This window comes from Macaca fascicularis, chromosome 7, assembly GCF_037993035.2.
Source record: "Macaca fascicularis isolate 582-1 chromosome 7, T2T-MFA8v1.1".
NCBI classification, from domain to species: Eukaryota; Metazoa; Chordata; class Mammalia; order Primates; family Cercopithecidae; genus Macaca; species Macaca fascicularis.
The window spans coordinates 143,842,433-143,856,621 of NC_088381.1; the positions used below are offsets into that span (position 1 = coordinate 143,842,433).

Below are 14,189 nucleotides of genomic sequence, written 5' to 3' on the forward strand. Positions count from 1 at the left end.
AAGAACACCTGCTGGGAAATAAAGGCTAACCCTAGTTCTCAGTGCAGGCTACAGATTAGAATCTCCCGGGGAACTACTGAAACAAGCAGATGGCCACCACCCTGTGGGAGGGACAGGCCCTGCAGAATCAGATCTTTTCAATTTCATACAGAATTCAACACCCTGCTTCCCCTTGGTTTGTTCACTTTTAGATATTTGAATTGGAAGATATAGGATTGCGATTTCATCTAGGAGGATGATATAACCTTATTGACATTAGTCAGCAAGCTCTGTGTAGCAATGGTGTTTTTAATACCTTTTGCAGTCTACCTGTTTACACCAAAAGGACGTTTTCTTTCCTGAATCAAATTTTTGTACATCAAAATCCTTCACGCTACCTCCAGCCACTTTTTAGCCAGTGGACTAGAAATAGATTGGTGAAGAGCGTTGGTTCTAGCAGCACTTCTTCAGGTTAAACTTGGGGAACTTTCAGAGATGTCTGGAAGAGGCAGGCATTGCCTGCTGTGTTTTTGTGTAGTGGACATTTGTATATTTCTCTTGCTGTCATTGAGGCTCCTCATTCATTTGTCCTTCAGAAGATCAATGTTAGTTGTGAGAAGAATCCTAAAACATAGAAAAAGTCATTACTGTTTTTTCCTCCTTGGATGGTAAATCAAATTCTGGATTTAGGTAGAAAACAATCCCTTGTGGCTGTATTAATTATATTGTTGCCATTATTCATTTATCCAATAAATATTTATTCAGTGCCCACTAAGTACCAAGCCCTGTTCTGGGAAGAGCTGGCATTGTAATGACTGCAGAACTCTCTGGAGTAGTAGGAAGGGGCAGTAGAAAGGCTGCAGTTTGTGGTTGAATGCCAGTAGCAAAATAGAAAGGAAACTGTGTGTCTTCTCACCCTGGAAAGAGTAGAGTCAAATCCTTAGGTGTGCAGCCTCTGCAGCCAGACTGCCCGGATTCACATCCTCAGGCCACACTGTACTAATTTGACACCTTCTGCAAGTTACAAGTTACTTAATCTCTTAGTCTCAGCTTCCTCATGTTTCCATTTGTAAAAATAAAACAGTAAGAGTATCTACCTCCTAGGTCAGTTGCTAAATGTTAACAGAGTTAATATGTGTGAAGTACATAGAGTAAGGCCCAGCCTAGGTAAGAACTCAGTAAGCCTTGGTCACCGTCATATGCATTCTAAAACCACACTCTCCTTCATAGATTTGGAAAGCCCATAGTTAACTGGGAAAATTTTTGAGCCAAATGTGAATGTTGAGTTTGCCAGTGTGCCCCTTGTGGATTCTGTGATTATTGCCAGTACCCTCAGAGGGCCCTTGGTGGCCTGTGTGGCTAGCTGGTGGAGAGGTGGGCTCAGGCAGCAGGGCTGGGCATTTGAAGACACTGCTTGCTGCTGCCCTGAACTCACTGCTGGCAGGAGAACTCCACAGCCTCCTGAGATGGAACTGCAGCTCTTTGGACAGACTTTGCTTTGCAGCATTTTTGTGGTTTCTTCTTTGTGACAGGCAAGAGTGTGGGAAAACCGGAAACAGCTCAACATCAAAAATGCACAGAACGGGGGGAAAAAGCAGAGATTTCTTCAGAATTTAAGTAATATAATCCAGGTATCAAAAGGCATGCTGTGAGGCGTTGTTCCAGGAAATAGTTTCCAATTTGCCTGTAAAACTCTAGGACAAGTCTCTGAAGCTAAGTTAGTACTAATAAAGACTTTAACATTCTCTCACTTATGTGTAAAATGTACAGCATTGTAAGGACCCCAGTGTTTTCAGATATTCTTCTAACTTTTAGGAAAAAGAATAGCATGGCTTTTCATCTGAACAATGAAAAGCTCCCCCTATGAAGTATCCTGATAAAGTTTTTTAAACAAACAAACTGTATTTTATATTAACTTTAGATTTACAGAAAAGTTGTAAGGGTAGTACAAAGAATTCCCACCTACCACTTACCCAGTGTTTTTTCCATTGTTAACATCTGACATTGCCGTGGTGCATTTGAGGAATGTACCATACTAGGAAACTGTCATTGGCACATTACTATGAACTAAACCCCATGCTTTATTTGGATTGATGAAGTAATTTTTTTAATCTAGAGAAAGTTCTCATGGCTCTCGAAATCAGGATCCTGAGTATCAGTTGATATATTCTTACTGTTCTAAAGTAATTCTTGTTCCTAGCCAGCATAGCAAGTTACTCAACGTCTCTGTGACTCAGTTTCCTATTAAAATGGGAATAGTAATAGTACCTGCCTCATAGGGTTATTAAGATAATTAAATGAATTGATGAATGTCAAGCACAAATACAGTGCCTGGTATGTAATACATGCTAAATCAGTGTTAGGTACTATTATGCTTAGTAGCAAGATGGCATTTCAAGAAATTTTCATGTAAATTTTTTACTTTCTTCCTACAAGATGTGTTGCTTCATTTGCTTGGATCTTACTGTGGCCTTTACTCTGGCTCAGTTCAGATTAATCAGGAACCCTCAGTTATGACTGGTGATACTGAGTCACACTCAGGAATGCCATAGTCGCCTCAAGAGACACAACTAATGAGAAGTTGTAATGAGCTTTGGACCATGCCAAGCTGTGTGTTTTTGGGTTGAACTTCAAACTTCTTCTAGCACAGAAGTTGGCATTAGACAAATATAGAAGCAATTTCCAAGACCATCAAAGTTTCCACATCCTAGAGGGTTGAGTTTTGAGTTTAGAGAAGAATAGAACATTAAAGATGGAATGTCACTTGGATTTTGGTGCAAAGGGAGTTGAGAATCAGAACAGTGGGGTCCTGTTTCTTTATGATAATACTCAAGTTGCTTTCCCTCTAAAGGTTTCTTTTTCCCATCTGTAAAACAAAACCCAGTGTCCCTACTGAATAATTAACCAAAATGACTTGTTTTCTGTCTATTCCATTGAAAGCTTTTTTATGAGCACATTTGCTCTTTAATCCTGATGCTTTCAAGCCATTTTCCTCAGCCTCTCTTGTCCCAGCAGTTCTTTGTTGTCGTTCTCAAATTCATACACTTATATTTCATTTAGCTAAACCTCATTTGTCAGTTGTGAAGGGAATGATTTAGATTTTTTTTTTTTTTTACCATTTTCATAGTGCCAATAATCTTTCTTGATTTTCTTCTCCAATGTTTGCAACACTTCATAATTTAGTACCCGCTTCAGATCCTCCTTTCAAAACTATTTGTGGTATTTCTTCCAAGCAGTCAGCTGAACTGAGAAGGACGACAGCCTACACACAACTACATGCATCTGAACTGTCTCTTCCTTATAAATGACCTTTTTTCAGAGCCAGAATCATACTCTCCAGGAAATATGGAGAAAGAAACCTGAGGAGATTGAAGTTTGCCAGGCACAAGGGCAAAACTCAGACTGAATGAATTTGAAAGGGTGGGACCAAAGCTGTTGTAACCTGGGAGATTTCTCTGAAGAAAGAAAACTGTTGAAGAAGCACAGACTGAACTGCAGTACTCTTCCTTAAATAGCTGAGATGACCTTCTTTACCCAGGCCTTAGGTGATTCTCATCAGGGTGACCTGAGTGGAAGTTGATGGTAACTACTGTTCTGAGTCAGCACCCAGGACAGTGGTTGTTTGTTAAAGGCTGCTAGGGATTAGCAGGGAGGAAAGCCATCAGGACTGGGTAGCCTGGTAGCACCAAATCCCAATTAATGTTACCTGAACATTTGGTGAGGTCAGCCATATGGTAAAAGATGTTTAAGAGATTAATGTCAGAACAATATGAAAATAAATATCAGCTTAAAAATGTTATCTTTTTAACATGAGTCATTAAAGTGAGAAGATTTCAGGGCAAAGTAATTAGGACTTAATAATTGTCCAAAAGTTCTTGAGGTGAGCATGTAAGATACCATATTGTGGGTTAACCATTTTCTGCCAGCCTTTTATTATGTGCAGTTTCAAGAAGCATAGTTGAATCTGTAACATATTCATCCTTAATGTAGGATTCTCTACATTATGCATTTCCAAGGTAGGTAATTATAAAATGTTTGTGGTAGAAGATAAAGGGATCTAGGCATAGTTGTGGGGATATGAGTACAACAAGGTACCCAGGTGGTCAGTGGCCGAGCTCAAACTGGAACTCATTTCACCCGCTGTGCTTACCTCAGACTCTTCCCCGTACATCACATATTTCAAAGGTCCCTGCCAATCTATTTATCTACATCTATCTGTACAGCAAATGGCAGATTAATTATCCTAAAATATTGCTTTTGAAGAAAATACAATGTATGCACTTAGGAACTCACTCACGCCTCTCTTTTTCCATACCAGTTTTACCACTTAAATGGAGGAAGAATTAATGCCACTCATATTAGAGGTGCTGGGGGAATTTCTGTTAGATGCAGCACAGGAAGACTGGATTGAAGATCAACATGGAGGGCTTTTGTATAGTATCTTCTGGGAGAGTGCAGTCTAGGAGATGAAAGGGAAACCTGGAATACCGCAGACAATAATATCCCCTCGCTCTGAGGGGCAGGGCCTGAGGGTAGAAAGGACGTGAGCGCCAGTCAGGAGCTCTGCCACTTAGACTGTCTGTCTTCTACTAACCCTCCTCATTTGGACCTCAGTGGTGCATTAGGAAGTCCTAGGGGTTGCTTTTGGTGTGGACAGTGACATCAGTCAGAGGCATGGGTGCTACAACCACACCTAATCAAAAGCTGCATGATTGTGTGTGTCTTAGTGGGGAGGAAAGCTACATGAGAGCCATGGAATGATGGGTCTTCCTTTGCTGATTCACATTGGCATAATTTTAATTAAAATCTGACTTCTCGTGCCTGCCTCCTGGGATGTTAAAATGGTTGTTGAAATGGTAATATAACTGCTGGATATTTCCCACCCCTCACTTCCCTCCTCCTTCACCTGAGTATGAAAACCCCTTTTTAAAAGATTTTGGCAGGAATTTATGCTAACCTCTGATAGAATCCATCCACATCAGTTTCTCCATAAATATAAGCCCTTGGCAGATTTAGACCTTCTTTAAGGATGAGCAAATACTGGAAAATCTTGGGGCCTGGGAATAGGTAGTATAGCTTAAAAGAAGGCTTCAGTTGGGCACGGTGACTCATGCCTGTAATCCCAGCACTTTGGGAGGCTGAGGCAGGCAGATCATGAGGTCAGGAGTTCGAGACCAGCCTGGCCAACATGGTAAAACCCCATCTCTGCTAAAAATACAAAAAATTAGCCGGGTGTGGTGGCGCGTGTCTGTAATCCCAGCTACTCAGGAGGCTGAGGCTGGAGAATCGCTTGAACCTGGGAGGCAGAGATTGCAGTGAGCCAAGATCACACCACTGCACTCCAGCCTGGGCAACAGAGAGAGACTCTGTCTCCAAAAAAAAAGAAGTCTTCATGGAGAAGATTCAGAGGCTTCTTACCTCTAGAATGAGTTTAAGCAAGAAATAATAACATTTTAGAAAATACCTAATGTGTATTCTTAACAAAATGTAAGAGTAGAGAGCATCTGTGTGGAGAACTAGACAAAGCTATCATATAGAAGGAGCAAGGGACCTGCAGTCAGGGAGGATTGCACAGAGATGAGAACTACCTAAGTGAAAAATTGGGCTGAAGACAGTAAATAGAAATTGGCCACTGCATAAACTGAATTTGCAAACTAAAAGACAAATGCCAAAAATTTGAGGAAGAAGTATACAAAGATGAAAATGATGAGAGAAAAGACAGATTTCAACCTAAAATAACAAATTACAAAAAGAGAATAGAAATAATAGTCAGTAGTTTAGGCAAATAAGACTCAACATAAGGACAAACAGGTATTAGTTAATAAGAGTAAATCAATAGATATATAACTTTGTGCCCTACAGAGATCTTGTGGAATAGTTTTCTAAACTGGAATGTTTCAATTAAATCCTCAAAAAGTAGAAATCATACATGCCTCATTCTCAGACCACTTTCCAGTAAAATGAGATATTAAATATAAAGGCTGGGCGCAGTGGCTCATGCCTGTAATCCCAGCACTTTGGAAGGCCGAGGCAGGTGGGGATCACTGGAGGTGAGGAGTTCAGGTCTAGACCAACCAGGCCAACATGGCGAACCCCAAATATACAAAAATTAGCCAGGCGTGGTGGCATGGCACCTGTGGTCCCAGCTACTCGAGAGGCTGAGGCACGAGAATCACTGAAGCCTGGGATGTGGAGATTGCAGTGAGCCAAGATTACGCCACTGCACTCCAGCCTGGGCAAGAGAGCAAGACTCTTCAAAAAAAAGAAGGAAGGAAGGGAAGAAGCGAGGGAGGGAGGCAGGAAGTCAGGCAAAAATATACTCAAAGGTAATCTGTCAAGGAAGGGAAGGAGGGAGGGAGGGAGTCAAAGATGTACTCAAAGGTAAATTCATAATCTTCATCATTTTCATTACTAAAATACTGAAAGATGAAAAAGAAATTAACCAAGATACAAATGGTAAATTGGCTGGCTTCAGCTGATTGCCCGGTGTTGTTTTGGAAAGACCTGTGAGGACTTCCCTGAGTTCAGCAAAAAAGAGTGCTTTGATAGGTTAGTAGCATCTGCCACAGGCAGGGAAGATGCTGAGAGTGGTGAATAGGCCACATATTTGTCATAATTGAAGTAAGCTTTTATCACACGAAGTTAGAAAAGGAACCATAAAACAAAGCTAAGGAAAACAGACTTAAGGAAATTAAGAAGAAAAGTAATATAAAGTGAAAAGCAAGCAATAAAATTCGTGAAGTTCAAAATCTTATTTAGTTTGGGTCAGGGGAACCCAGAAGAAGAAAATAAACATACTTCTGCCAGAAAATAAGAGAAGTAAAAATAAGAGAAAGACTTTAAAAGTAGATATAGGAGAGACTGAAAAATTATGAGAACACTGTGCACACTATGTACAATTTTAAAAAGTAGATGAAAGATAATATTTTGAAAAATATCAAGTATAAATTGGTTGTTCTTGAAGAAAAAGAAGACTTAACTAGAACATAGAACAAGTGGAAATTTTCAAACTGTCTAAATTGGTTCTTCTTAAAGGAATACATGAGTAGGCCCAGGAAACAACTTTTAAAAATCATCTCCAAAGTAGTTCTTTAAACCATGTTTCTGGAATCTTTTTCCTTTTTTTGAGACAGAGTCTCGCCCTGTCACCCAGGCTGGAGTGCAGTGGCGCGGTCTCGGCTCACTGCAACCTCTGCCTCCCAGGTTCAAGCGATACCCCTGCTTCAGCCTCCTGAGTAGCTGGGGCTACAGGCGCCCGCCACCATGCCCAGCTAATTTTTTGTATTTTTAGTAGAGACGGGGTTTCACCATGTTGGCCAGGATGGTCTAGATTTCCTGACCTCATGATCTGTCCACCTCGGCCTCCCAAAGTGCTGGTATTACAGGCGTGAGCCACTGCACCCTGCCCATTTTTCTGAAATCTTTGAAGGCTTCCAGGTGCCCACAAGATAAAATTGAGAGTCCTGACTCTGACATTCAAGCCTTCTGCAATATGACCTCTCTCCTGTCTCCTGCCTTCTTCATACTCTATCACCGCTTTGCACAGACTGCTCCACATATGCTTCCCATTCTTTGTTCCTGCATACCCATGCCATCTCTGCAGAGTGCCCTTAGGCCTCTTGAACCTAAGTCCTGCCTTTCATTCAAGATTGGGTTTTAGTGTCTCGCCTTGGTGCATCCTTCCCAGCTGCCCCTTCCTCACCTCCTCAGCTGACTCTGCCATCTACCTCCTTGTTTTATTTTTCCTTTTTTCATATGTTCTGCTTTCTGTAGCTCCCTCAAAGACAGATACCTTGTCTTCACCCTTTCATCACATATATATTGAATGTCTATTTTGCTCAACATTGCCCTAGACACCAGTGATAACACCAGTGGACAAGACAGATAAGATCTCTGCTTGCATGGTTTGTTTTTGAGAGGAGATAAGCTCATTCCCAGCGCCTGAGATAGCTTATATTCATAAGTTCTCAGCAAATGGCAGTGGTGATGGTGGAGATGGAAGTGGTGGAGGAGATAGTGATGGCAGTGGTGGTGGTGACATGGTATTCTATGTCAAGTCGTATGCATCAAGGATCACTAAATAACAATGATCTCATTATTGTAGAGTAGCGTATGGGAGGCAGTAGAGTACAGTTGTTAACAGCCTGGAATTTGAAATGAGATTTGGGTCCTGGTTTCTTGGCTTAATTAACTTTTCTAGAGATAACTCTAAGCTTCTGTTTCATTATCTATAAAATATTACTGATGTCTTGGAGTTGTTCTTAGGATTAAATGAGATAATGTGTTTCTCTGACATATATGGCGTCCAATGTCTGCTGGTCAGTGTAGTTGTATTCTGCAGCTGCTGCTGTTCCCTACTAAAAGAAATCACATTTGTGTTGTTGGTAGGTTGTTATTTGTAAGTGTGATTTGGTTCTGCTGGTGAGCCTGTGGAAATTGAAACATATTCTGATTTCCTGAACACTAATAACTCTAAAGACGATTGAAGGCAAAGGCTCAGTTTCAAACGAAAGAAAAAATTAGATTTGGAGTTACTGACTTCCAGTCCAGTTGGCTCCCAAAGTTCACAGTTTCACATCCACATCCCCCCTCTGCTGCAAACACATAGCTATGATGGATGAACATTTAAAGAAGAAAACCTACGGGACTTAGCTGTGCTTCAAAACAAGGCACATATCTCCTTGTCCCCAAAATGTACCAAAGTAAACGAGAATCAATGAATGAAGCTGAAGCTGTAGGCTTTCTGAAGCAGGCAGTGACAAGCTCCTGTGACATATTGGGACCTGAAAGTGCCCTACAAGAGGAGAACCTAAAGCCAGGCTCATTACTTGAAAATAATTGATTTTCAACATGGGACAGTTCCCCCCCACAAGAGACATTTGGCAATGTCTGGAGACATTTATACTTGTCGTAACGGGGGGAGTGCTACTGGAATCTAGTGGGTAGAGTCCACGGATCCTGCTGAGCATCGCAAAGCACAGAACAGTCTCCCACTACAAAGAATTATCCAGCCCAACATGTCCGTAGTGGCAAGGTTGAAAACCCTGCACTAAAGGATGCAGTGTGCTCTCCTAATGGGAAAGTAGTAAAACTGGCATGAAGCCACTAACTGAGGCTGTATCTTTACATGAGACTATGGGCCTACAGAGTCAGGAAGACAATGACATACCCTTTCAACTGTTCCTGTCTCAAAACTGCCTTTGGTTTCTAAATATCACTGAGGCAAGGGCCCCAAAATGCCACTATAATGCCTGGTTTGGGGCTGGTGCCAGGGGTCTGGGTGAAGGCAACTATATAATCTTCAGACAGGGAGGAATGAGCAAGCACAGAGGCAAGGGCAGGGAATGATTCCCATTCAGAATAAGCCTGCAAACCAAAATTCCAAAACACATGAAAAAATCTCATGTTAAGAAAGATTGCCAGGAAAATCAACAACTGGAACATGAATTCTTTACAGATAAATTAATACTTTAAAATAGTCAGACATGTTAGATTATGTGTCTTATAGGAGTATCTTGTGGAACATGACATGTGACTCTGATAGGAGTATCACAAAAAAGACCTAAGGGATAATTGGACAAGCAATGCTTTTAGAAAATAACAGAATTTTCCAGAATTGAAGAAGACATGAGTCCTCGGCTAAAAAATCCATTCATGTACCAAAATAAATGTACCTCTAGACACATCAGAGTAGCAAGAAACCAGAACATTAAGCGTAAAGAGAAGTCTAAATATTACCAGAGAGAAAATCTGCGTAAATGACAAAGGAACACACAGTACCAGCATTCTTCTCCTCAGCAATAGGTGCTAGAAAACAATAGCCAATTACTTCAAAGTGTTGGTAATAAACTTTCAGTCTAGAATTTCATACATAGCTAAACTGGCATTCAAGAGTGAAGGCAGCTGGGCACAGTGGCTCACGCCTGTAATCCCAGCACATTGGGAGGTCAAAACAGGCAGATCACAAGGTCAGGAGATTGAGACCATCCTGGCTAACAGGTTGAAACCCCATCTCTACTAAAAATACAAAAATTAGCTGGGCAGGGTGGCAGAACGCCTGTAGTCCCAGCCACTCAGGAGGCTGAGGCAGGATAATTGCTTGAACCTGGGAGGCAGAGTTTGCAGTAAGCCGAGATCGCGCCACTGCACTCCAGCCTGGGTGACAGAGCAAGACTCCATCTAAAAAAAAAAGTGAAGGCAAAATAAAAATGATTTGAGACATTCAAAGTCTAAGAGTATACCTGAAATTCAAACTAGGAAATAGTAAAGACTGTATAGAGATAGAAGTGAATCCAGAAGTATTAGGCAACAAGAAACAATAAAGTACAACAAATCTGTCTGTAAAATGTTGATAAATGGTAATGACTATAAAAATAATTATTGGTCTTTAAGAAGACAAAAACCATTTAGAGATAACAAAGACAAGATACAGGGATCTAGAGTGTTTAGTTGATAAGGGTCTGTGTCAACTTTGAGGTCAGGACAGAAATACTGAATGACTTTACACTTAGGAAAAAATAGCTAAATAAGATGTAGCCTGTAGTTTTCAAACCAACAGAGCAGGGAAAGGGAAATGTAGATACTTTATTAATTTAGTGGGAGGTAGGAAAATTAGAAGCAAAGGAGGCTGGGTGTGGTGGCTTACGCCTGTAATCCTAGCACTTTGGGAGGCCGAGGCAGGTGGATCACTTGAGGTTAGGGGTTCGAAACCAGCCTGGCCAACATGGTGAATCCCCGTCTCTACTAAAAATACAAAAATTAGCCAGGCGTTGTGTCACATGCCTGTAATCCCAGCTACTCGGGAGGCTGAGGCAGGAGAATCTCTTGAACCCAGGAGGCTGAGGTTGCAGTGAGCCAAATTTATGCGTCACTGCACTCCAGCCTGTGCAACAGAGTGAGACTCTGTCTCAAAAAAAAGAAGCAAAGGAATAGGATGATAAATAGAAAACAAAAACTGAGATAATAGAAATGAGTCCAAATATGCACATAATCAAAATAAATGTTGACAGATTAAACTCTTCCATTAAAAAAGAGATGATCAAATTGCATCTTTTTAAAAAGTTGAGTTATTCACTACATAAAAGAGACATCCATAAAGTAAAATCTGAACAAAAAGTAGAAAATAAAAGGTGGGAAAAGATCAATTATGAAATACTAATCAGAAGGAAAACTGGTATAGCAATGTTAATATCAGATAAAATATAAGCAAAAATCACTAAGAGGAATAAAGAAAAGCCCTTGTATGCACTTAACATCATAAACTTATAGAAATCAAAAGCTGACAAAATTATAAGGAGAAACTAGCAAATCATTAATATTAGTGGGTAATTTATTTGAATTTACTTCTGTCAGTCACAAATAACTCAAAAATTACTGAGGACTTGAGTATTTGATATACAGAATTAACATTTTGCTTTAATAAGAGGCTTTTCATCTTTTTGAACCAGCACTTAAAATAAAAAATACATTTTAGGGGCACATGTTCTCAGGACTTCCTGAGGGCTGTGTCATAGGCGAAATGATCTAAAAAAAGAAAAAACATTTTATATACAACCCAGTAAAAATACCTATCTATATGTATGTGTATATGTGAAATTAAAATTTCACAAAATACTGTCTTCTATTTTTTAATGCTGATAGTGAGCCCCGAAATTCATTTTACAGCCCAATTATGAATCGTAGCTCACAGCCTGAAAAGCAGTTGCAGTTATGCATAGACTCCTGCACTTAATGGTATTCAAGTATATCTGGAATGTTTCTAAAAATTCGGCACATACTATGTCACAAATGAAGGCTCCATGCACTTCAAAATATCAATATCAAACGGTTCACACTCTTCAACCACAAAGTACTTAAGTTAGAAATAATAAAAAGAGGTTTTTTTAAAAAAACCATGTGTTGGAAATTTTAAAAAAATAGAGTACCTATTACTCATGCATTAAAGAGATAATCATAATGAAAATTATAAAATATTTTAAACTGTATGGCTATAAAAGTACTGCACATCAAATTTGTGGAATAACCAAAACTGCACTCAAAAATATAATGCATTTATTTAAAAGACAAGAAGGATTAAAAATAAGTGAGTTAATTGTTTAATTTGAAAAGCTATGAAAGGAGAACAGAATAAACTAATTAAAATACAGAAAGGGGCTGGGCGCAGTGGCTCACGCCTGTAATCCCAGCACTTTGGGAGGCCAAGGCGGGCAGATCACGAGGTCAGGAGATTGAGACCATCCTGGCTAACACGGTGAAACCCTGTCTCTATTAAAAATACAAAAAATTAGCCGGGCATGGTGGCGGGCACCTGTAGTCCCAGCTACTCGGAGGCTGAGGCAGGAGAATGGCATGAACCCGGAAGGCAGAGCTTGCAGTGAGCTGAGATGGTGCCACTGCACTCCAGCCTGGGTGACAGAGCAAGACTCCGTCTCAAAAATAAATAAATAAAATAAAATATAGAAAGGAAAAAAATACACAGAAATCTCCTAGAACAGTCGGGCACATGGCAGAACATGAGAGAACAGTGCCTCAAACTGTATCTGGCTCATGTAGGGGGTCATTAAATATGTGTTGAAGGAGCGAATGAAATTGACAAGTGATAGGATGGCCTCTGGAAAGACTAATGAATAAAAAGATAAAAGGGCCTACTCAGGAATCAAAAGGGGTATAACCAGAAACACAGGGGAATAGATAATATGCAGTATATTTATAAAATGGAGTCCTATGTGCCTTTACTGCACGAAAATTGACTTCACTAAATGTTTCATGATTTGGTTTTGGAACCTGACCCTAATTAATAATGTTCTAATTGTTATTTTCTAAGGATTAGCATTAACTTCAATTTCAGAATCATAATCCCTACACTGAGAGATAAAAGGAAGAGGCAGCATATACCTGTCTGTGTGTGTGTGTGAGTGTGTGTGTGGATATGTCGAAAGTTGCAGGATACTTAATCTATGAGTAAATGTTTGGTAGGAAAAGTCAGGGTATGTGTTTTTTATTTTGTTTTGTTTCTTTTTCCTTGGGAATTGAAAGAGATTGGTTATCACTGTATTTTATAAAAACGGTCAGGTTTGGGGGTGTTTTCAGGACCTTCACAGATGCAGCCATGTCTGTTTTGCCACAGCCCTGGCAAGGTCAGCATTTGTAGCTCTGCTCTTCCTGTAAAGTCTTGAGCATTTTCCTTTTGTGAGTCCTTTCTTCTACAGAAAGGTCATCTCTGATGTGGTGGCATGAGTCCAAGATAAACTTATACTAAACCATTGAAATAGAAAACTAGTACCCCTGTGTTGGGGATGTGGAAAGCCTTGAAAAGAACCCAAACAGAAATAATATAGCAGCAAACCACAGTCAACCTTGTGAAGTAATGAACAAAACAGACCTTAAAGAAAGCATATCACTTTCAGAAAAGTTTCCACTGATCAAAATAATGGGCAAAAGAAGAACAGAGGAAACCACAAATAAAGAAATGAAGATCCACGAGAAAGCATGTCAGAAACCTTACCAGCAAAAGGGATAGTGGGGATACTGCTCATTATAACCCTCCTGGACTGCGTTTTATATATATATATATATATATATATATATATATATATATATGTGTGTGTGTGTGTGTGTGTGTATATGTTATATAGTTTTATAGGCTGGCTATATGGTGTGGTCTTGATGCCAGTGGAATTCCTAGCCAGCCATTTGATTGACTTATATTCCTTAGAGACTTGTACTAGAAGAAATTTTTCAAAATAATTAATACAGGGAGTAATATCACTAGAAGATGAAATACAGGCATTTCATCTTATAAGGATATTATTTGTTTTTAATGCATCATTGAACAACTTCTTTGAAAGGCTCGGGAGAGCTGTTCCCTCAGAGTAGGAATAATGCTCATGTGAGATGCTTTCTCAGACCTCAAACAAATGGCAGAGGCAAGATGAGTAGGTAGATGTGAAGCAAGTGAGTCAAATTCAGGGTTAGGAACTGTACATGTAATATTTAAGGAAACTCTATAGCTGCCAGCTGTGAACATGTCCCAAGGAAAGAGATTTTGCCTTCATAGAGAGGAGCATGCGACTATTCATTGAGTTCTTCAAATTCTTTTTTGCTACTATATGTGGATGTGGTCACGTTTCTTATAGTTTTTCAGTGGCTAAATTAATCAGGCAGCCTACTCTGAAGCCGTTTTTGTTTTGTTTTGTTTTGTTTTTTTCTTC

At 39.8% G+C, this 14,189-nt stretch overlaps 1 protein-coding gene across 50 annotated transcripts in view; it reads left to right on the plus strand.

The window, feature by feature from the left end:
• The window catches only part of TTLL5 (tubulin tyrosine ligase like 5), a 291,003-nt gene that overhangs the window by 215,846 nt on the left and 60,968 nt on the right, over positions 1 to 14,189 (plus strand). The gene's annotated exons all lie outside the window — the stretch shown is intronic.